Source organism: Bactrocera latifrons, unplaced genomic scaffold (genome assembly GCF_001853355.1).
Source record: "Bactrocera latifrons isolate USDA-ARS-PBARC rearing strain unplaced genomic scaffold, ASM185335v1 scaffold_264, whole genome shotgun sequence".
NCBI classification, from domain to species: Eukaryota; Metazoa; Arthropoda; class Insecta; order Diptera; family Tephritidae; genus Bactrocera; species Bactrocera latifrons.
Genome location: NW_017536230.1, coordinates 218,718 through 244,277, shown reverse-complemented (window position 1 = coordinate 244,277; position 25,560 = coordinate 218,718). Strand labels below are relative to the sequence as shown.

The window sequence follows — 25,560 nt, the reverse complement described above, 5'->3', positions numbered from 1 at the left end:
ATTTGGAATTGCTGTTATAATCCTGGGCAAACAACAAAGCATTATAATTTGTTTGTTTTATGTACTGCAAACCCTTCGAGTGATCCCCTGTAATTTCGTTAATGCATGCACAACAGTGTAGGAATGTTACATATTCGTGCATGTAAAGGCAGTTGTTGTCTCTTCCACACGAAGCAGGTAATCAGCAGTGCAGAAAATTATATGTTAATAGAATTTCATTCATGTTCATTAACATTCTCTGTTTATAGTCGTGCGTCGGTGAGTGCGCGTCGGTACGTGATCGCGAGCAAAATTTGTGAAAAATTAATAAATTAATAATTTAGTGGAGTTTTTTGAGAACTATTTAAAAATTATTTGAAATTGTGAATGTCAAGTGTATAAAAAGGTGAAAAAAATTAAAGTGCCGATACAAATCCTTAAACATAACCAACAACATAAAGAACGTAAAGCGAACATTACAATATGCAATGAACGCAACAAATTCAAAGTCAAAGCCGAGTCGAAACGAACGCAGTCGCGAAAGTACTCGCGGTACTCGAAATGTAAACAAACACAATAAAAGAACAGCACGAAAAATCAGAGGCAGAAACTCAAATGAACTTTTGCTGAACTTGAAAGCTACATATGTAAACAAACACTGCTAAAGGCGATAGAAGCCATGTAATGGCGCAGGTGGAAAAAGGAGAGGTACCGACGCGGTAATGTAAGAACAAGAAGCAAACGGTTCGGGTAGTAAATCAAAAGGCTCAAATGACAAATACAAATCAAGAAGTAGAACAAAGAGAAGATGAAGAAAAGTCAGAACAGCGAGGCACTTGCAATGACAGATGAACTGAAACGGGATATGCATTTGCATAAATTGAATGTGCATACAGAAATTAATAGTTGACGACGCATCGCAAAAAAGAACGAAAACTAAGTGAAAAATATGAACATAAAAGTGAAAAAGTGAAAAGTAAAATAACGCGCTGGGCATTTCATAAACCACAATTGGCAAACAAAAAAAATAGTTAAATTAAGCAAATGTGCGCGGTAATGAATCGGAACGATTGGTACGCGTCGAGCCGTTAAACCGTACGGCGCAGCGCACTCCATGCTTATGCAAAGTGGTCGTGCATGTTTAATAAGCGCGTTCGTTGATGGCATGTGTTGGACGCATGTTGCGCAGCATAAAACATGTGGCACTTTCTAGAGTTGGTGTGCAGATTCTATGGTAAGTACATAATGTAGGTATGTACGGTTGTATGTATATGATATTTTGCCATTACTGCTAATTGAAATCCGTTGCTGAGCTAAAGTTCGTAAATGCCGAGGCTAGCATTTAGCGCAGATACTGCCGAGTTTGAAACTTCRCTTTAATGAAGAAAATCAGCGCTCGTTTATATGTATATCAGGACTGCACAGCTGGTTCGCATATCAAAAACTTGCAAAAGGAAAAATGCTGCTTTCTTTTTATATAACATAGCAGTTAAATATAATGAAAAGGGATTATTAAGTATGCYACAAAGTTTTTAGTAAGAAGGAACCATTTGTCGCACTCGTCGATATCGCACCACTTTAGCATACAGCTATCATAAAAACTGTTTTTTCAGGTGAGGTTAGACTTTGTTTTTTTTTATAGAAAACAGTTTTTGAAACCTTTTGTGAGGTGATCGAATTGGTTGGTGTTAGAACAATTTTTAGTGATTAAAGCTTTACTCTTTTCTGCTTAGAGCTTCTTGAATTCACTTTAAAATGTACTCTTTAGTCAGCTAAAAATTTATGCTGAGCGCTTATTCGCTACTGTTACTTACTTAGCCACAAAGGAGACGGGCAAATATTGTGGAATCTGTATATTTCAGCAATAATAGGATAACTTGGCGTCAATTCTAGCCGAGTATGTTAGTAAACCTACTTTTACATACCTACACAAATGCCAATTCAGTGGAGTTCCGCAGATTACTGCAAATCTACGGAGGTTTGTTGGAGCAGAAAAATGCGTGTGCAGCGTACAATATGCAGTCGCCAGCGTAAAGCGCTCGTCATTGTCATCATCAGTGTGTATGTACTTATACATACATACCAAGCATAAGCTTGATAGTCGCCGTTGTCGTTGCCGTCAACATCGTCCTMTTCAATGGCGTCAACAACGGCTCCATCATCAACTCAATTCAACTCAACTGAGTTCAGCTTAAGTCAACTCTGGCCAACGCGGGTCTAAGTAAGGCTTTGCGCACCGGTTCAGGCGCTTAACTTGGATTTCAACTTCAGCTATGCAACAGTCGGTGAAAAAAGTGTGAACATATACTCGTATATACCCATACTTATAAAAAAATCAATTGCTTGAGATGGAAGTCACCTAGGAGGCAGTCAGCGCGCATTAAAGTCGAAGTCATGTCGACAACAACCTCCGCCGACTACTCACATAATGTTGCTGGCTGGTGTTTGACTTTTGTGCGGGCATTATTCGTCGCGGTTTTTCTACAAGTTCGCAGTCTTACTGGCAGCATAACTGTTTGACTGGCTGATTTCTGCAATTGTCGGACTCATTAGTCGCAATCATACGGCAATTGTTGATTTGTTAGATTTTCACCAGCCTTCGGTCTAACGTGCAGCTTCTAGTGCGCTGCGCTGAGGGGTTGCTGTTGGTGTGATTGCTTTGTCTTCAAGTTGTGGATTCTTATTTGATTGCTGGTTGAATGAATGCGACTAGCAACGCTTTATTTTGCTAACCGTTTCTCAGTTCCCSAGTGTTCCCATTCCCGTGATAAATTTTGGACTAAAAGTGTACGAATGTAAGACCATGCGTTACCAGCTCCAGAACGTGTAAACTCAAGCTTAAACTAATCGCCGTTTAACTCAACTACAAATTAAATTATTATAGTATGTTACTTTAGTAGATTGTACTTTAATTCTATTTTACTAACAGAGAAATTTGTAGACACTGTGCAAGCCACAGAAGTACTTTTAGAAAGATACGCTGACGATGGCAATAAGTTATTGGACGCTATAAATGCTACACACATTTGCTGATTTCTTAGAGTGAAGGTATAATCTGAGCTAATTCTGCGCATGAGTTATGGATGTCCTCACTAATGCTATATACCTATTAGACTGCATTAAATGCTGTAATTCATTTTATGCAACGCTAATGTGTGTTGGTACGTGTGCTGCTCTTCCGTTTCGAATTCGTAAATTAGGGCAATTTATTGTTGATTTTTGCTATACACTTCAAATGGAAAGGTTTTTGCATATCTACACAAATAGAGAAACCTAAAAGAACGTTGTTTGTAGCGTAACGTCGGCATATACTTACTCAATTGGAACTTAGAACCTTCGCCACACTTCTTAACATTAGACACGGAACAGTGGGAATGAGAAATATTGCTTATTTGTAAATAAAGTCTGGATTTATCGCAACCGTCTCATCTTGATCCCCATATATCGCATTTCGCAAGTAAGTTTTTAGACTGCGAAGAGTCAAAAACGATCTTTTACTGGGAACAACTGGTGGAATTTTTCATAATAAATATTTAGGTTTCAATGTATTCTTCCGCATCTTTCCCTTCTAGTAACTTGAGCATAATCTGAAAACGATAAAACTTTTAATTGGACACTCAAAAACATAACAGTTATTCCTTCTAATTTCATGGGATGTTTGAAGCTCTAAAACCTCCTTTGCGTAAGCATGATATTGAAACTCGATATAAAAAGTATGTTTTCTAGACTTTATATTCTAGAGTAGAGTAAAGATTCGATTATAAGCTAGTGTAACTAAATACTGTTGTTGAGAGATTAGATCACTTTCCTTCTTATTTCCTCCACTGTTCTAATGCGACCTATCCCAATAACTACATATGTACTCGTCGTAGCCTTAGTTGCCGCCTAGTCCCTTCCAGTTTGCCTACTCGTATTTTATACGTTTAATGTCTTAAGTGTATGGACGACGCAAAGGCAGGCTTCAAACGCAGATAATACTTATAATATATAGGCTTATTGGATGACATAAACAAAAAACAGACGCATGCCTTTAAATGCGAATACAGCAATCACATAGAGAACAGACATCACAAAATACCGCAGCTTAGCTGATATATGCCAACAGACAGACAAATAAACAAGCAGCGTAAGGCGCGTTTGTATGAAGCTTCGGCTAGCTCCTTAAGGTTGCGATTATGTTATGTATATTTGTATGGTGGGCAAGTACATCACCGCAGCGCAGACACATCGCAGCTTTGGTGGATGTGTGTTTGTAGATTCGTTTTTTGTACACTTTTTGAAGTTCGTACTTATACTCAGCTGTCCAACTTTCTGTCTGACTGCTATTGTAAAGATGTGTGCATATGTATGTATGTATGTATACGCCTGCATTACGGCTCATTGCCGCACGTCGCTTGTAGGCAATTGACCGGTGGTTTCATCAACGTCATCGCCACGGCTTCAACGTCTTGGCATTGTCTTTACAAATAACGCGTAACTACTAAACTACACATTACCCGCACATATACACATATATGTATTTATATAAATGTGTATCCGTATTGCATGACGGACATTCACGCGGCAGCAAACAACACGCCTTCAATTGTGCCCGCACTGTGCCGCGGGAATAAAGAAATCATATACGCCAGCAACATAAAAACAAATAACGCACAACACTAATGAATTGTAATGAATACAAAAACAACAACAAATGTTGTAATGAAAACATTGCTATCAAAAGGATTCAAACAAAAAATGCAAGCTTTTTTGTAATACTCAGAACAGCGGGAGCAATAACAATAGCAATTGCAACTACAACAAAAACTGCAATTCAATAAAAAGTTGCATGCAACACAGTTGTACTATTGTACAGTTGTGCTGCTTGTGTGCATAAACTAAATATTTGTATGCATTTAATGTCAGCACACCGGTGTGCAATAACCAAGCTGTCGCATATGAGCTCAAGGGAATTCGCAAAACCAAATGGCCTACTAACAGATTGCATGCACTTATCACGGGACTGGCATTATTATTTTTGTCCGCTGAATGAGTTGCGAGGGAGGTTGGAGAACTCTAAATGGTGGAGACTGCCTTTAAACACTTTGAAAATGTGGAAACTCTTTGCCACTGTAGATATTCATATCTGGTATAAATTAGATATATGTATATRTATTTCGATACCCTGAAAAGGGTATATCAAGTTTTTAAATATAGATATTAATGGAGTCAGCATACATTGAATATTGCATGAAAATTTAACTGAAAAAAAAATATTCCTGTTGGATCTCACACAATGGTTATCTATTTKCTGGAAAAACCGCCGAAGATGGATCGCTCTTCACCATGACAATCTTACATATCGACTGAAACAAGTGCATTTTTCAGCACCTCAAACATCGAATGGACATCTTTTTATTCAAGTACGTAGCGTTTTCCACAGCATAGGAGCCGATAGATGTATTCAGAACGCACGGGGGACACTTCGTTCAATCAGTACTTTATACGAATCGCTYGTATTGAAATTAATTCTTCCACAGACATTCTCGCAAAGATAATTTCCATTTCTTTTATTCTCTATATATTCTATTGATCATTCAGTCCCACAAAGCTAAGTGTTCTCCACGCCGTCGCTTGTAATAGAATATTTTAGTAAAAACTCTTTAAATGACAAATGACTTGCGACAACCCGTGACTACTGGTCACATAGTCTGGGCGGCACACCCATGCGACACATTTGCTCGTTTACTTTGAAAAGAGGGCCACATGGACGAATAACTAATGGCAAATATGTGTTGGGAAGAAAAAAATTCAAACATTAATTTGATAAACRGTGTTGCACAGTAGCAAGCTGGGTGCGCCCTTTTACCAGGCTTACGTCTTTTTCAGTCGACTAATTGTCTATTAAAATGTGCCCTTCTTATCCAACCGTGTCAGGCTTTGCAGACATATTTGCCACGACTATGAAATGTACAAAGGTGAAATGTCCAGACAACTAGCAATACTTCGTGCGATTTCCAAGGAAAATAGTGTCGATTCCATGCTGGTACAGCTTGGATAGAGAGTGTAGCAAGTAAAAAATGCCTGCAAGTCATGAGTGGCTGAAGAGAGTACAGAATATTGTGTGGATTTGCAACATGACACCGCAATGTTTGCAAAGTTCAGCAGAAGCGCAGAGCAAAACGAGATGAAAATCATTTATGAAAGCAACTCTCTGCATTGAACTTATTACTTAAACAAAAAGTATGAATTTAATGAAGGAATAAACGAAATGCTTAAACTAAGTGAAACTGATCAGCACTCAAGCGATATCCCTGTAGGGAAAATCGTACTTTTATGCAAAAAGAAAAACCAGAAGAAATGTTAACTTCTATTGCACAGAAGCTATAACATCCTTCAGAATTACTAAAAGATCCTTCTAATAACTTGATTTTGATCGTTCAGTTTGTATGACAGCTAATGCTATCAAGATCCAATATCATGGAAAATTACATTATTGGCTTAGATAATCAAATGAAAAAGTTTTCATAGCATAAGTGTGTGGTAGGTATTCGAATCATATTGTTTAGTGTATGCCAGCTACATGCTATAGTGGTGCGATATTGGCAGTTCCGATAAAAGAGTTGCTTTTTGGGGAGAAATTTGAAATCGATATCTCAGAAGCTGAAGTACGCTTTCGCTTATATACAGACAGATGGACTTGGCTAAATGGACTCAGTTCGTCACGTTGATCATTTAGATTTAGTATATTTTTTATAGGATCATCGACGTTTCCTTGTGGGTGTTACAAACATCATGGCAAACTTAATATACTCTGTAAGAGGGTTTTCTCCGCTTCTATATTAATTATTATATTATGTTCAAAAAGTATCGCGAATTTTGAATTTTCGCGGGTTACATATATTCAAATTTCGAATTTTTTGTGGCGTTATGTTGGTACTCATGTCTCTCACTTATGCCGACAAGCTCGGCCATTTTGAATGTTTATTTAATTGTTGACAGTTGCTTTGCTTGCACGTGTTTTGGATCGTCTTCGATTTTTACCTAWWMAAAAAAATGGATCAAAGAACCTGTATCAAATTTTGTGTGAAAAACTAAATTAAGTGCGCGGATGCGCCTTGGACCAACAACGCAATGATTATCGGTGGTACAAAATGTTCTCAGAAGRCCGAGAAGATGTGACAAAAATTGGCTTTGCGAATAATTTTTGAAAAAACACAAAATTCGCGATACTTTTTGAAYCACCTCRTATAATGACTCATTTTCAGCTTAAAGCGATTCCATTCATCTGCTCACTTCGGTTTACAGATATAATATTTCTTTAAAGGGTTACTTCAGATTCATTTATTCAATGCTTGTTTCCTTCTGAATAGGAATAATTARTTGAAAAATGACCTGTGCGAGAGCCAATACGAAAAAATGTCAAAGTTCGCCGGAGAAACAAACTACTCGACGGCTGACGACTCATGAGTTTCTAGCTCATAGCAAGAATAATATATTTCTTACAGGGTACTTGATTAAATATGGTCTCGCATATACGTGATGACATTGTAATAATTATGGCACGTAAAGGTATTCTTAATTCACTCATTACCCTTTAAAATGAGAGTTGAAAGAGTTAATATGCGGATAGTTTTAGAAATATAAGCAACGCTATATAAGGGATCGAAACTATAATATTTATGTTACAAACATTCGTGGAGGGGTGAGTTCTTTCTCTATTAACACGAATTGCTCAAAGTAGTAGTGGATTTTCTAATCGCGAAGTGCTCTCTGTCAGAACTATAATATTATACATTAGCTGTATGTTTTAGGGCAGGGTTGTATCTCAAACTATGCTCGTTTGTTTGATCATCTGGTAGTTTGTTCGATTTGTTGGAGAGTAAAACTTGGTCAATCGAATAAAACTATTGCTTCACTCATATTATTGCTTAGGGCTGCATTGCGTCACTTCTGAAAAATCGCTTGTAGCTCCACGCCACTGACTTAATATAGTTTTGCATGTTATATTGTACTTAAGGATGCTTCTCCTTATACCCATATTGATTTGGTTTGCTGTACGGCTTTACAAAATCAACAAAAGTATTATTTTTCATGCTGAACTGCTGCAAGTCGACATGAGGTTGTACATACTATCCGTCTACCAAGTGCTTGCTTGCAACTTGCTTCAAGTAGGTACGTGCAATTTTACGCTTTGCGTGCTATTCTAGCACTTTTTGCTTTTGATTATTATTTTTTTGCTTTGTATGCTATTATTGCACTCGTTGTTATTGGTTGCATACAAAATATGTACCACGATCGACAACCGCATATGGTACTCAGAAGACGGCAGTGAGTTGTGCAATACGTGCAATTGAAGAACCAAATGGTCACATTTCAGTTCTGTCTTCTTATATACTCACACGGTCTAAGTGAAGATTGCAGCGATTGATGACTACGATCAGTTCTATAGGGTTTTCAACAGGTTTCTCTCAAAGTGGATCGTATACTGGCTTCGAACCGCAACGAACGCAATGAACGGTCGTCAAATACTCTGACAGGTTCCCGAAAAAGAAGGATATAGTGGCGAACTTTGTAGACCAGCATGACCAAACCAATAAAAACCAGAATATTCGATAAATKAGTTAGAAAATATTTGTAAATTTTCTCTTGAAAAAAATTGGTTTCAGGTCTTTCGACTTTTATTGAGTTTAAACTAATTTATAGAGCAGAATCCGCTGCTTGGTTCATGCTCCAACTGTATTAACTCGATTTCTAAACACARATGCTACTTATAAACCCAATTAAGAATTTTCTGTAAATCATAAGAGTTTGTAAACAGATCCAATCAATCCCAACAGAGAACCGGTCCTTAAGCTTACAACTTATTGCTCCCCTTTGGCTGTTGCAACAGCTACTGTGGCTCGTCTTCCTATTTATCATCTTCGTACCCCCACAGTAGTACGTCCACAGTTTAGCTGCCGTGCTGTGCATTGTCAATACGTGTTCCAGCTGTTTGTCGTCTTCTTGTTGCTTGAACCACAACGACTGCTGCCTCAGCTGCTATGGCTCGTGTTAAGATCGCGCGATATTGAATTAAGCGCATTTTATTCGTTTTCTCGACCTGCAACTGCTAATACTTGTTTTCATTGTTGTTGTTGTTATTGTCTTGGTTCTTATTAGTATTCTTCGTGGCATGCACTGCTGCCGAGTTTGTTGTTTCGTATTTGATTCTTTCTTGTATTTCTTTGCTTTACTTGTAGTGTTTTGTTGTTGGCTTTTTTTTTGTGTACCCCGACCATCATCGCTGCTTTGGCAAGATTTCTTTACGACCGCTGGACGTATATTTACTGTGAAGATTGTGGCACACATACACACATACATTTGTATATGTTAAGACGATCTACCTGCATCATGTTACCACCAACGGGCTGTCCAGCATCCAATAAATTGAACTACATAAGCTTCTTTTATTTTCCCCTTTATTTGTTTGTGGAATATATGGCCGGTATATAAATACATATCTACTCTTAAATACAGATTTATGCTTTTAAAGCACTTCTTTGTTTTTTATTCTCATTGCCTTTCGGCTTTCTAGCTTGTTTTCAATACCATGTTGCTGATACATTTGCCAATGTTTTTTTATCGGCATGTTGCTTGCTTACTGCAACGAAAGTCTATTTGCACTACATTAGTTAGAAAATGGGTAATAGGGTAGACTGTGGAACTGGGCGTATATTCCGAAATTTGTGTTTAGAGCTTTTATCATATATTATATTTTTATATGTTTTTTGAGTTGCGAAGAGGTTTTCTGAGAAAACTCCACGGATAAAGTTTTGAATATGTTTTTTACCGGCGATATGTACGAATTGATTTAAAATAAGGTTTGACTGTAGTCAGGGCTTGTTTTCAGGCTCTTATGTCCGTAGCATATAGTCTAGATTCTTAAGAGCTTTCTAGGGAAAATCGAATAAATATGAATAGTTTTTGAAAGATAATCCGATAAGTGATTCTCTTGAAGCTTTAAACTCGGATCAAACTAAAAAAGTTTACACTTGTGAAAGTGATAAGTCTGRAAAAGAAGCTTTCTAAGTGATTATTTTATAAATCGTCAATTTTTACTCCACCAGACTTCACAGCTGTTTTATAGTTGAAAATAGAACTCGCATCGTCTCATTTTCTTCCATAATTTGATTTTGCCCTTGACTTTGTGCAACAGCTATGACAATTTGTTGCAGCAATAAAAAAAGTTATTGCTTCCATTACAGGTTTACAGGCTACATGTTGCAGCATATATTTTTGTTTATTTTTGATTCCTCACTATTGTTGTTGTTTGCTGAAAACTTGTCAGCAACAGCGCAAACGTTCTTATTTTTTAAGCCGCTGTTGCAGCGTTGTTGCTGATGTTACTTGTGTAGCTGTAATGTTGCAGCATAGCTCAAGTTTTTTGCTGTTGTTGTTGTAACATTTATTCATGAAACTCAATTCACTTATGTATTTATATACATACATATGTGTGTATGTTTATAGACAGACTTGTTGCATGCGCAATGTTGCTGAGTCGTCGCGCTTGTGGTTGTATAAACATAATCATTGCTTGCTTTTCTTTGCAATTTTTGCCAAGCTGGTTCTTTGCGCTGCTGTTACTCTGCAATTGAGGTCTGTTTGCAGTTTGTGTTTTTCTTAGCAATGCGTATGTATTTATTGCTGGTCGCTTCGCTTGGTTTTGCTTTATTTGTGTCGCTCAATGGCTATGGCAGCCCGATTGATGCTGTGTGCCGGCTCATGTTTCAATCGTCGCAACACTTTGGGCCCTTAGGATGAATTGTCGTTTCAGTTTTTCACTCCTCTCGCTGTCTTTTTCAATTCTGCTGCGTGCAATTTTTTGTTGCTGCTGTTGCTGCCTTCTTATTTCGTATATGCTGATTATGGGTTGTCATGTTGTGGTTCGTGGCAAGCTTTAATAAAACGCCAGATATACATACATAAGTGTATATGATTTTTTCATCCTTTTAGAAACCTTGAGTGAGGTCTTCAATGATCCTTTCAACTACCCATATTTCTTGCCATTCCTTTTTGTGCTCCTATAGGCTTAGGGTGTGGCTTTTTTAATGCACTGCACTTTATGCGCATACATATATTTCCATCGTTGTACTTTCTGCGTAATGGAGATGTGCCACACGGTGTAAATGAATATAATCGAATAATCATACATTTATATGCATATACATAAATATAGCTATTTTTCTGTTTTCAAGGGAACACCCACTTGCAGTCGCAGCTGCAGCACCAACGTCAACCTTTGCAGTGTTTGTATGTTAGATAAAATGTAAAAAAATCAAAAAATAAAATATTAATAAACCTAACAAAGTGGGTGTCTTTGTTAATTGTCATCCAGTTACATAAATTAACTTACATACACATACAAATAAGCCCACATAGCATACTATTTGGTTTCCATACATTTTACTCTAATCACTTCAAAGCAATTCACGCTTTAAATTATCTCTAATGATTTGCCTATCACTTTAGTTGACCTCAAGGCACATACAAATATATGAATTAATGAATTGTTCTAGTTAATCGCCTTAAATGCTGTTATGTGGGTGGTTTGACACCATATACTGTATACCCACACACTACACTTCTTAAAAGCATACTTACATYTGAAYAAACATATACATGTGTACATACATATGTATATACAGAGCTAAACTTATATGTATATAGGGAAATAAGTTTGTTACATTACCTTTAAGCATAGAATAATGTCCGCCCTCGCTCTATATACCTGCATATAAATTTCTAAAAAAAAAATTAACTTCAGCTCTAATTACATATTAATATGGATTTTAAAAGCCGAAAGTGACTGTGAAGATATAAACATGCTAAGCCGGTAGCATATAGAAGATTTTCTGTTTTCRTTTGTTGTTAATAAGTTGTAGGTAGTTAAATAAATTTCTCAAACCCCATTCACCGAAACTTCATTCCCCATTAAATGTTTATTATCATTGGAAAGAACATTCTTTGAAATTTATGTTTTCAAGCTCTTTCCAATGTTGGCCACGGTCTTATGTGGTCCATCCGTTGAGTTCAATTTTCGATGACTCGTTCGAGTGTTTCGACTGGTAACTGGYGAAAGACATACGTGATGTTTTACTCCAAGACCTGAATCGAAATGGGGTTGTCCGCAWAGACTTTAGACTTACATCTCCCCACAGGAAAATGTCTAACGATATGATATCGCACGATCTTGGTGGCCGAAGTGTTCTCTCAATAAATCCGTTGATTGATGCGATGTGYGGGAAGTGACGCCGTATTGTGGGCACCAATCATGCTTCTACCGGCTCATAAACCTCATCAAACAGTTGTTTTTCTGCATGAAATGGCAGCTCTGAATCTCTTTAGGTTGCTTTTCGTCTCAAATRCTGTAATTTTGCTTGTTTACATACCCATGGATTCAGAAATGGGTCCAACAAAATTTGGCTCGAAATCTTTGGATTTTCTTGGAACTATTCTAAAGCTCATAGAATGAAGCGATGTCGCTTTCGCGAAGTCGAGTTTTTGCGTAGGGCRCCGAATCGACTCCCTACGGTCTTCGTGTTCTGCCCTGCGTGCTTTGGTTGGTATGAAAACAACTTTTCCAAGATGGCCTCTACTGCCGATAGTTTTTCAAGAACTCGAGGGCGCTTTTATTYTTAGTAAAAGCCACAAAACGGTATATAGTACAAAAGAAAAGTARTTTCCACAATAATTGTCATTCATTTACAACTGTTATTCCAATGTGGGTCAAGAAAATAGATCAAATAGTTAGCTAAAAATAGATGGATAAACTATATATTTACTTACTTCGAGGTCTTCAATTACTTAAAATAGTTTTAAAAATTAAATCGACAGTGTAGAAGATTAACGGTTCAATTAAAGTTCGCTATTTAGCATATTATCACCTTTGAATCTAAAATGAGCATGCACAAAAAGTATAGAAACTAAATTAATGTAAGCAAAGTATTAAATTTTATTATTATGATGATAGCAGAAAGATAGAGAGAAATATGAGATGGGTGAGAATATGTGACTTTGTCGTGGCTTGAGAACCCCTAGGCAAATGTGACTTAGAGTTGTAGATATTAAAGTATATTCAACTACACATGTATGTACATACATACTTTTATACTATTGTAGAATGAACTATGTGGAGTGATTTGTTGGACAAGYAATTCTTAAAAAAATTATTGAAATTAATGAATTTTATTTTATGTCAAAGGGGAATATAAGGGGAATATATTACATCTTTAGTATGCTACCGATTAGATAAATACAACATTTTGGGGTAATAAAAAATATTCTTTAGAACCTTTTTTTTGTTGACTTTTAAGAACTTCCCAGGTGTTAAGCATAGCATGTGAGATCCCACGAGAAAGCGTCGCCCAAAAATTATTACTTTGTATAGTATATACATACATACTTACCACAATGAATATAATACATTTTTGATAAGGGCACAAGCCCACAATTGTCTATTGACAAACAAGTAATAAAGTAAGAATAATTTAAAAGAAAAATAGAAARGTGACTCCACGCCAAACTAGTTTGAAGAAAGGCTGCTCGCTAGCAGCTGGGCTGGGCGAGCCTCGTTATTGGCAGCAGCATTTAAAGGCAGCGAATTAATTATATTGCTGCCCACGTTCGATTCCTGCATGCACAATGCAGCAAAGTAAATAAATAGAAAAAGAACAAATAAAGAGCATCAAGATCCAACGGGGTTCAACAGTTCACTCCATGCTGCAACAGATAAACGCTTGATACACTCGTGTGTTTGTATATACTTATGTATGTATGTACTCTCGTTATTGCTTTTTCAACGATCACCCTCTTTGATGTCGTGTTAGAAAAACGTTAGAAAAATACTCGTCATATGCGTGGGGCTCGGCTGCATTGCGTTGCTGGAGACACACAGCCTACCGAAAAAACATCAAACGTATTGTGAAAAAATTAAAAGCAAAACAAAACGCCACAAAACAATATCAAGAGCCAAAACAAACCACTAGAAAACCCCACAATTTGAAGCATTTAGCGTTGTTGTTTTGATCAAAGTTTATTTCATATTTTATTTTGATTTCATGTTCTCGCTTTAGTGTCTACGAACGACCTCAGCGCCGTTTCGCCTAACAAACTCAACGCACTCAAATGCCTCCACACTTTAATTAAACTTCATTTACTTAGTGAGTACGAGTAGTACACCTACATACATATGTGGTTGCACTACCACAAGCTTAATGCCTTACATACCTACACACATACATATGTATGTATGTATATTCAAACAGCTTTTATGAGTTTGGCAGAACCACTTCGCAGTTAGAAAGACAGTGGACTGTAAAATAAAAACAAAAATGTGCGCACAGTGTTAGTGGGGGTGGGAGTTGTTTGTCCACCCGTGAGCGAAGACCCCTGGTGAGTGATCCCACAAAGCTTATAATGCGCTGAGAGAGGGAATATGAGAGTATATCACATATGTGTGTGTACAATTTTGCAAACTTTTTACACCAAATAAGACTCCAAAGTACGACAACAACCGGTTCATTTGTTTACATACTCCAAAGCAACACATTTACAATTTTTGTTTTGAACTCCAATCAGCGGCTGCTGTTAACTCATTGTTCTCTCATTGTATGAGAGAAGATTTTGTGTTTAAGATTTCTTGATTAGGGACGTTGTGCATTTGTAACATAAAAGAATATACAAAAAATTAACGTAACGCGACTTAAATTTTTAAAATAGTTATTTTTTTAATGAGTGAGGGTTCAAAAGAAAAGTTTTCAAATGTTTAAGAATGCCAAATCGAGCTAGTAGCAGTCACAAAGGTGGATACATCTTAACACACATCTTTTGAAAGCAAAAGAAAGTAAAATTTATACTTTTGGCCGACGATTTCACAAAACATGCAAATTTTGGTGAAAATTTCTCGATGTTTTTTGTTGTTTTAATGTTTGTAATTTAAAAACAACCACTTTTAAAATTTGTAATTTATATCTCGAATACCTGTGTATAATTTCACTTAGAAAACATTATTATCAGAAAAACGGATTTAATTAAAGTGTTAAGTTAGCTGACGTGGAGCTCGCAACTTTTCGATGCTGTATATAGAGAACTATTATTCAGTTGATTCAAATAATAGTTTTCAATAGTATATACAGCCTTGAAGAAATAGTAACCCAATTTTCTACTGATTCGTGAGCCACTCTGATTTATAATCAATTTTTCTCTGACTAACTCAAAAAGGGTATCATAAACAACATCTTGTTTTTAGCGAACTTTCAATGATTTTAATAATTTTTTAACTTTCMATAGAAAACACATTTTTTTTTATTCAACCTTTAATAATTTTTTTAACAATCTTATTAAACTCAAAATCATATATTTTTATTTAAACTCTTTAAAAAAAATTTCTTATATTTAAAATTAATTTTATTAAATACTTCAGATTAATTACATTTATAACATCCTTTTTTCTTTGTTCTTTATTTTTCAATTTACTAGCATCCCTATTGCAAACTCATTTCATCTCAACAGATCACAGCTAAGGCGCTCGCAGCTCCACACTGGCTCCACATGCCAACAACACACTCCAACGACTGGCAATGATCACGACACCAGTGTTAGTTGTAAAGTTTTKCGAAGCGCTGAATTCAGTCTCGTTTTGACTCTTTCGTTTGTGTGACGTAGTCTCGTTGGCGATCGGTTGAAGCGCGTGCTTGSTTGTCGGTGTACAAATATTTTTGTTTACATATTACGAGCCTTTACTAACATACGAAGTTAAAATGGTGCGCGAAGAAAAATAAATTTAAATAACAAATTATATGCGAACAAACTAAAACTATTAATATTTAAAAATTGTGTGCGAAATGTGTAAAACTCTTAAAAACTAATAATAATAAACATATCGTGACTGCTATTTTCTACTGTCAAACGGTTATGTCAATTTGTTTGTGTGAAGTTTGTTGTAACACAAAGAATCGTAGTGGAAACGACAACTCATAAAACGAGCGGAGTAAATAAATTGTAAACTAAAATTATATTATTTTCTTTTGCTCTGTGCTATGTGTGGTAATTTTTCATATATTCGAAATATTTGAAAAGCATAAAGGAAACCGGTCAATCGTCGCGCGGAACATTTGTTAAGTTCATTAGCGTTTCTACACTTTATTAACTACTTCTACTTATGAACTTCTAACCGAATACGAATTCGCGTTTTGGGCATGCGGACAATTATTTCATTTATTATTTGTTGTTGGCGCTGCGAAAGAGTGGTCATCGCGTGTTTTTCTTGATTCCGGATCTTATAGAATAAAGCGGGTCGTGTATATGAAAAAGTGATACCAAAAATGTTAGAAGATGTAATTAAAATCGCATAAATAATTACTAATAATTAATAAAAAAAAACTTTTTCGCAACGAATAAAAAAATTATGGTTTGAAAAATTAAAATCTTGCAATTTTTCTGCTGAGTTCATCCTGTGTATTAAAAGTGCTGAACTAAAAAAAACTACTAAAACTAAAATTAAACTAAACGAATAAATCAGTGGAAAATAAAACTATTTGTTAAAACGAAAATATTTTTATATATGTTATATGTGAGATAATAAAATTGTGTKCATATAAAATGTTTACGAAGTGCTGCAATTATTATTAACCATTAAAATATTAATCACCGAGGAATAGTGGCTTCATAAAGGATTTTTAAAAGGTAAGTGTGGAAGAAATTTTGAATATTTCGCAATTTTTAGATATGAATAAACATATTTTTAATTTTTAACACAAATATTTTAAAATTTATTTTTTTAATTTTTTATAAAAATTGTTCCAAAACTTTTATAATTGAKACTATAATATGTATAAAGTAAACTAACTTAGAGACTTAATTCCTGATATGACTCAGTAAATAATTCAGATTTCATTTGATTCTAAACTGAATTAATTCGGTTAATAATTTTAGTTCATTCCAGTAGTCAATCTGCACTATACTTCGTAGAGGTTTTGACAGTCTGAAGACTTCCATTATGAGGTTATATGATCCGTTTATTTGCACAGCATTTAAGGATAGAATATATGTTCTTGTTGATATTAGTATCTGGCATCGATTTTTATTTCGGACCAAAAAAAAAAAAAATAACGGCATTGTTTTGTGATAGCAATGTGGTTTGTACTTTTTCACAGATCTTGAGACTCCTTTATAAGGTTATGTGTTTCGTTTAGTTGCATAGCATTGCAGGAAAAAATTGTAAGCTGTCGAATGAAACCATGATTCGGGCTCCATTTTAAATGCTGTGATTATAGTTTTTCAATATATTTTCAATATTTGAAGAACTTTGAGACCATTTATAATTTTGTCTGTGTTTTGTAGCGTACAGAGAGAGAACAGAGTTGTTAATGTCACGTTAYGGAAGTGGTATTTTTATATCATTTAAAATATTTGCAGAAAAAAAAACATGTTTAAATAAAAAAAAAGAATATTTAAATGAAATTTTTGGAATTTTTTTCAAAGAAAACAGACGTTTAGGATCTTTGATAAATGTTAATGATGCTAGTATTTTGTGCTGCTCCTTTACGATCGTCAGCATAATTTGGTCACAGTTTTGCTTTTATAAAATCTATTCCAGAGGTTTGGAATATTTCTATATAAGGCCTSCTACTCACTTCCGTACATTGGCCGCCGTCGTTGAGCTTAAAAATGTTGTCGGTCAATGCTCTAGGAATATATGTATATATGAAGGTCACTGATCGAAATGTACAAACATAGTCACATTACCTATACTTAAACACCTATACTTAGCCTTCGTTCTTCCATTAAGCTATGTTTCAAGGTTGGGAAGACAAGACGTGTTTATTTTAAAAGATTCTCAGCACCATTTAAACATTACAAACAAGCTAAACATGTTGCAGTTCAATAATTTTAACCAGTTTATGATACGAACGCAAAATACAAAAAGATGTTAATAACAATGTGAATATGACATTTTCATGGGCGGCAAGACAACGTTAAAGACAGGAGCCCAMTATGAAAAGGAGAGTAAATCTGACAAAACGACAAAGTAAAACGAAGCAGATGACAAACMATTTACCACAATATTAAGGGGAACGAACAAACATATTTACACGATACGCATCGAAATCAGGCAACCAGGCTGAAAAAAGCGAAGAGCAAAAATTAAATGGAGAATCAGTGCAACAAATAAAGAAGTGAGGAGCAAGCAAAAATATACGAACCACAGTACACGTAACAACAAAAATACGAACATATGYACAAATTCACAAATGCTATTCGCATGTAGGCTGAATTTACAACAGCAACCGCAGTCAGATCGAGAAGATATGCAACCAATCAGCCAACCGTCGAAGAATGGATGGATAGATGGAAGGACGGATGGAGAAACTGATGATTGGACGATTGTATGGCTGTAGAAGCATATGTGCATATGTATATTTGCGACTTATGTATGCATGCTGCTTGTGTTGCTCCATAATATTGCCCACTACGCCTATTTGCAATAGCAACTGCAGCCACTCCAAGAGCCGCAGCAGCAGTTGACAAGATAGTCGGAGAAAGACAGACATCTATCTACCATATGTATGTATGTATGTAGGGGTGCAGGCTGCCAACTTGGCTGCCGCGTAGGCAGTTGGCTGCGAAACCACCTATAAACAATAGTGGCAATAAGACAATACGGCGCATGTGCATGGCTTTGTACTATGATCATACCCGTAATAATATTGTGCACACGAGCATGCGCAGTTGGGGTAGGACGACAGTCTGACTGTTTGACGAGACGGCTAAATGACGGAATCGAAAAAGAAGTTTACGAGCAAAGGAACTTAAACTAGTGTTAATAGCAGTCAATTCAAGCGTTAGATCGTCAACTAGTCAATGTTGCAGGAAGAGCGTGCAGCGCGGCGCATTTTAGATTGTTAGTCAGCTGTGCGATTTGCCAGTCACTTAGTCAATTAGTCAGCCAACCGTTGCGGTGTATACATGCATAGATACAGTCGGTTGGCAGCGGTTGTCGGCGGTTTTATGTAATACCAAACAATTTGCCACAAATTGGCTGAAGACGAAAAAGTGTCGGTGGTAAATGTTAATGCTAATGGCGGCAAACGACACACCTTTCTTCGGGCGAAAAAGTCGTCTGCGAAGGCTTGAAGATGTCTGTGCATATATGTGTATGCAATTATTTACGATTTATAGTAACTTTGTGTAGGAAGTTATTGATTTATAGAGGAAAATTTAAATATAAGGCTTGTGATGCATTTTATAGCGACCAAAGYCCGAGATTAGTGCTTACGAAAAGTTAAAATAACTGCAAATTAGATTTGATATTTTTTTCTGTATATTAACCWGTGGCTGGTATTAAATTGTTATTTGCTTGTATGAGCTCTATAGAAAGGTTTCTTGATAATATTTGGCATTCTCCTTTTTTGGAGGTTCACGTTTTCGACTTGTTGATAAGGTGAAATATCTATGTATTTCTTGATGAAAAGCAATGCTTTCATAGAGACCGTATATTGGGGAGAGAGTAAAGAAGYATCGGTTGTCTTAGGAAAAGGTGGATACTCTCATAAAAGGTGGAGTTTTGACTCTACGAAACCGTGRTCAAGCCAATAATCTTCTAAGGTGTATTCGTCTGATGGATAGCGTTCAAAATTTGATACATAGCACATTGCCAGCAGGTGTATTGCTGCGAAGTGTGTTTTAAGGTTCAGGGAAGCTGGGTATATGAAGGGGTTGGGGGGCTTGACAACTCGGATTAGTGCGTCGCARGGGCCACTTGTTGCGGCTTTTTCCTTGCTCAAATACCAACGAGAGATATGTGGATCTGCGGATATGTCAATGTTGCATGTAGGTGGGTGAGGTAGAGCAGCCAAGCATTTTTTTCTATTTTGTCTAAACTTTGTAAGCCAGAGGCTGTATAACAGCTGTCTTATCTTCTGCGAACCAGAAGATCTCATCTCAATAAATTTCTGATAGGCTCAAGGCGATTTATAAATTTTTAATCGTTTTGTAATCTATTTTTGTATTTTAGATACCTCAACGAACCGAAATTCTAAGCTCTCCAAATGAGATCAGTATAAGGTTCGGCCTCTTAACTTAAATTAACGTAGTATTTATCATTAATACATAATGATTTAAGAGACTTTTTAACGCAAGATTGCCTCTTAAGTACTGTTAATTTGTTTCAGTAGCTAGTAAGGATTGTTCGATCCGTTACTCTCTAATATTTGGCAAATTGGACAATCGATCGATCCTTTTGGGATATGCTCCAACTTCTTTTAGCTCATTTACGAATATCTCTTATTGGTAGTTACGGCATTGCATCACATTATTTCGGTGACGTTTATAATAATTTATCTTATAATTATAAATATAWTAAAATGAAAAATCACTGCTTTTTGCTGACGCGTCTTCGTCACTCAACCTGAAACAGCGTACAATCATCGCATTACTTTTTTTGTCACTAACGTTATCTCTTTAATGCTTTCACTAATTGAGARTTTACTAAAAATGATTCACTAAAAACTACAAATCGCACAAATTTAGTCATGCTTTCTAAYGGTAAAATAAGCTAATATTGACTATTTAAACATTTTATCATGCTGATGTTGTAAATATGATAAGAGTCTTACATAAGGGTATTCACATATGCTAAATTGACTAATGGATACACACACTACAAGTGCCCACTTATCTGCATGTTTGTTTGTAAATGTGTTCCTATAAAGATAACGATAAATTGCTGTGTATGACTGTGCAGCAAACTAATTGGAAATGTGAAGAAAATAACCGTAAATTGGCGAAGCAATTTTTGGCCATTGAACCGATTGAGATAACAAGAAAAAACGTGAACTTCGGCTGCACCGAAGCTAATATACCCTTCACAGGAGTATTTCTTTTAGTAACTATGTGTCCAGTTTGTATGGAAGATGTATGTYATAGCAATCCGATCTGAAMAATTTTTTCGGAGATTATRTTATTACCTTAAGCAGTAATCCATGTAAAATTTTGTGAAGAAACCACGTCAAATGCGAAAGTTTCTCATGCCAGCATTTGATTCCGATCGTTCATTTTGTATGGCAGCTATAGTTATAGTGGTCCGATATCGGCTGTTCCGACAAATGAGCAGCTTCTTGAAGAGAAAATGACGTTAGCGAAATTTCAAAATGATATCTTAAAAACTGAGGGACTAGTTCGTATATATACAGACAGACTTAGCTCAACATACTGATCATTTATATACATACATGTATGTAGTTTATAGGGTCTCCGACGTTTCCTTATGGGTGTTGCAAACTTCGTGATAAACTTAATATACCCTGTTCAGGGTATAAAAAGCTGCGCGTATTTAGGCACGCTTCGGTGTGTGTATGTACAATATTCATATGTACATATGTGTGTGTATGTGCATATAAAAATTACGAGTTTTCTACAAAATTATATACGAATACGTGTACATTCGCAGGTAGATTTGCATTTAAGTTTCCGCAGCGATTTTCGTAATTTTCGGATTTTAAAAAATTGCCAAAATTTACATAGATAGCTTACATATGTATGTGTTCTATGTATTAAGCTTTTAATACAGACATGTACAAGTACTTAAGAATGCAAATAGCATGCGGAATTTTAAGAAGTTTCGTTTTTTTAGCGCACAGCGTGAAATTAATGAAAAAGCAATAATAAATAAATACAAAAATAGGTGTGACCSAGTAGAAAAAAGAAATCGCAAACTAGCAAACCGTTATGTGCCTTATGAGGTTGTAGTTTCGAATTRCAAAGTTATTTTTAGAAATTTATAGACACCTTGCAAACACTTCTGCAATAAAAGGTGTTAATGGCGCGCTTGAATGTCAATGTATGCAAATGAGGTACATATGTATTTATGTGTAGGGAATATGTAAATTGAATACATATATAGTATATCTATACTCAGGCACGCATTCGTTTTACTCATGTCCGCAGCGGTTCTATTTCCACTTCCACAAGAACGCAGGTTTTTAGATAATTGGTAAGGGACTTTATAGCTTCGTCTTTGCTGAAAACTTGAAAATTCTGGTATTTATTCTATTAAAAAAAAATTATAATAATAATAAAAAACACGTTAACTTCAATTGTAACGAGTCTATAATATCCATTACAAATACAAAAGATTCCTTAAAAGAATTTGATATCGATGGGTTAAATTGTAAAATCGTACAACCACCTCCTCCTCGATCCCCTTTTGACAGGTCTTTTCCAAGATTTGATTCATAGTGAATATCTGGTCGATTGTAAATTTTCCAGGTATAAAGCCACATTGATAAGGTGCAATCAGTTTGTTGACGGGGGGTTAGTCTTTCACACAATACGATCGATATAATCTTATGTTTAGGAGGCTTATCCCATGGTAGTTGGTGCTGACTGTGGGGTCCTCCTTTTTGTGGATTGGGTAGAGCACACTTAAATTTCAATCGTCGGGCATACTTTCGTCCGACCATATTCTACAAAGAAGTTGATGCATGATCCTTATCAGTTCCTCGTCGCCGTGTTTGAATGGCTCTGCCGGAAATTCATCGGCTCCCGCCGCTTTGTTATTCTTCAGACGGGTTCTTCTGGTGTTGAGCTTTCTCTGCTATTCAGCAGGCTAGAGAAGCGTTCCCTCCATGAATTTAGCATGCTCTGGGCATCAGTCACTAGATCACCTCTGGGGTTCCACAACAGTATCTCCGTTTTGAAACTTTCTGTTAGTCGCCTCATATTTTCGTAGAATTTTCGARTATTACACCTCTCGGCCAGCATGTAAGCTCTTCGTATTTACGCAATTCGGCCTCTCTCTGTTTTTGTCTGCGGGTGCGTCCCGCTTCCCTCTTCAAATCTCTCTACGACACGCCACTCCCCAGCGTGAAAGCTGTTCTTCAGATTTTTTCGAAAACTAATGATTTCGTTTGCAGCTGTAAGTAGGGATATTGAACACCGGAACGATGCTTTGGGCAATAAGCCATGCAAAATTTCGAGAAGAAGAAGAGGCTCTTGTGTTGTTTTCACCAGGTTTTGATCTAAGCTAAGATCTCCTGCTGAAGTTTGTCACTATTTAATCTAATAGTGTTTTATTCGGGTTTGAACAGCAAAGTCTGATTTTTTTCTATCCGTCAAGTTCTGACGTTTTATGAAATTATTTTTGTTATTACAGTTTTAGATTTATCACAAACTCTCTATTCATAGCATCTTCTAATTTTAGTCATAAAATTTACGCTTATAAGGTATCTTTGTATTTGCAATRCATGTGTGTATGAATGTGCGTACTAGTGCATCTCACGTGACCATTTAAGTCTAACCGCATTGCTGCTAATCTCGTTGCCACTTAAGATAAAACCAGACTTCAGCTGTGACATTTACCACGCGCTATGCTGGCAGTTGGCTTAAACGTATGCGGCTACATAAACACATACTTCAATTTGATAAATGTATATATTTATTGTTGTTGTATGATCATCTTCTTTATATGCGCATAGATTGCTTGCGTCACACCAAAGCACAGTGCTACGSTAATTTTCACAAATAAAGCAAATACAAACGAGGCTAGCGTCCTCAGCTAAGCAGCAACTGGCGGTAGCCAGTGCCATACGAGTACAAATGATCTGTGCGCAAGCGTACGAAAGTGGCAGCAGAGAATTCTGTATTTCGTGCGCATTTTGTTGACATTATTGCAGATAAGAATGAGAAAGCTAGCGAAGAAATGAAGTAAGAAGATTTACTGGTTAAAAAATCCAAAGCGAGAAGCAGCGTAGGCAGCTTGAGATATGGTACGCACATGTACATATAGAGAGCTGGAACAAATGGTAGACACACACGCGCGTACTATATGTGCTAAATTATGTACATGCCATTAGTACAGACACTACTTGTACATATGTACTATGCATGTATTTAGTACACACATGCAGCAGCGTATATTTGCCCCCTCTTTGGTCGACTTTTCGGTTTGGAATTGCATGAAAATGTCCGCAAAATAGGTCAATTTCAGGCAGCAGTATTAACTGGAAACAGCAAATAAATACAACACGGAAGAGTGTGCTCTTTTTGCTGCTGTATCTGAACTTTGGGCGTGCTTTTAGGCCTYTGCACGGGTGCTCAGGCGCTGTTGTCGACTGTTACGCATGCGTGTGCATAATCGCTCAGTGTGATTTTTTTCCCCATTTATTTATTTATTCATTGGTCCGTTTACTGTATGCCTTGTTAGCTATTGTCTTCAGCATTTCTTTTCTTTATTTTATTTTTAACACGGTGTTTACGTGTATTTATTTGTGTTGTTCGATTTGGCACTTTTTTCACGCTCATAAATTAAATGGTGCAAACGTGCTGAATGGTCCAAGAGCACTCGACATTTAGATATGGTTTTGTTTTGGGTAGCGGTCAATGGTACATTATTCGTTTTAGAGTTGCCAATTTGTAGAAAAGAAATTGAAGTAATGGAAAAGAAAGTTCCTGTTTTGAAATATTTTTTATGGTTGTCCGTGAATGCTGCAGTAAACGTATTTGTAAAGGGATTAAGAAAAAATATTAACCAAAATGTACTGGCTCATCTGACAATCCGCAATGATCTGAAATAAAATATTCTCAAACCCAAACTTTTACAAAAGATTAGTTAACTCGCTGTCTATTTCTCTCCTTCAATCTGTAAACTATAGAAATATAAGATATATGGAATAAAATCGGCGAAAACTTCTGTAAACTCAGGCTCATGGGGCTCTTTTAGGAATGATAGTAAATTTCTTATGACTATGTGGAAGCATATCGTTGACTCATAGAATTTTTGAAAGTCCAAGATCAAAGAAAACCACTCAGAAAACTGCAAAGAAGTCGATTAAAGGCCAGTATATCTTATTATATTGATTTAAGGCTTCTAAACTTTTAATTCAATATCGATAGACAATTGATGTAAATCACTGTGGTATTATTCAAACTTTAGATTGTGAAAGTATTTATAGTAATAATAATTCTGTCCGCTCGTTTGTAGCTACGGGAATTAGTCCCTCTGTTTTTGAGATAGCGATATGAAAATTTTCTCATGTCCTTCTCTCCCAAAGAGGCTGCACATTTGTTGGAACCGCCCATATCGGACCACTATAACATCTAGCTGTCATAAAAACTGAACGAACTGTAAAGTTTTTTCTTTGACGAGATCGATCGATATAATTTCCGAAGAAATTGTTCCGATCAGATAACTATAACATATAGCTGGCATGCAATCTGAACAATCTGAATAAAATCGGTGTATAGAAAGCTCTATCCTTTTACAAGATATCTTCTTAAGATTCGGCAGAGGTTATTGTCTAAGGCAAGGATGGAATGTCCGCAGAAATTATTCACTATTTCTTAGAATACCGATATTAGTAGTTGGCAACTTGTGTTTGACTTTTCGACTATCCCTTATGTATGTATGTAYGTTCATGGACACCGGTCAAGCAGTAGGCAAATATACGAGGTGTGTTCAAAAAGTCTCGCGAATTTTGAATTTTCGCGGGTTACGTATATTCGAATTTCGAATTTTTTGTRGCGTTATGTTGGTACWMATGTCTCTYGCTTAWGCCGACAAGC

The 25,560-nt window shown here is 36.1% G+C and overlaps 1 protein-coding gene and 1 long non-coding RNA gene across 2 annotated transcripts in view; both read left to right on the top strand.

The window, feature by feature from the left end:
- The first annotated feature begins 652 nt into the window (after positions 1–652).
- LOC108969753 lies at positions 653–15,804 on the top strand. Its single transcript, XR_001993419.1, has 2 exons — positions 653–1,213; positions 15,478–15,804. It is a non-coding gene; the product is annotated as an uncharacterized LOC108969753 (long non-coding RNA).
- A 716-nt stretch (positions 15,805–16,520) lies between these two features.
- LOC108969751 (semaphorin-5B) overlaps positions 16,521–25,560 on the top strand; it is a 98,531-nt gene continuing 89,491 nt past the window's right edge. The window contains exon 1 of the mRNA XM_018934664.1: positions 16,521–16,683. The gene's annotated coding sequence lies outside the window, so the exon portion shown is untranslated. The remainder of the gene's footprint in view (positions 16,684–25,560) is intronic.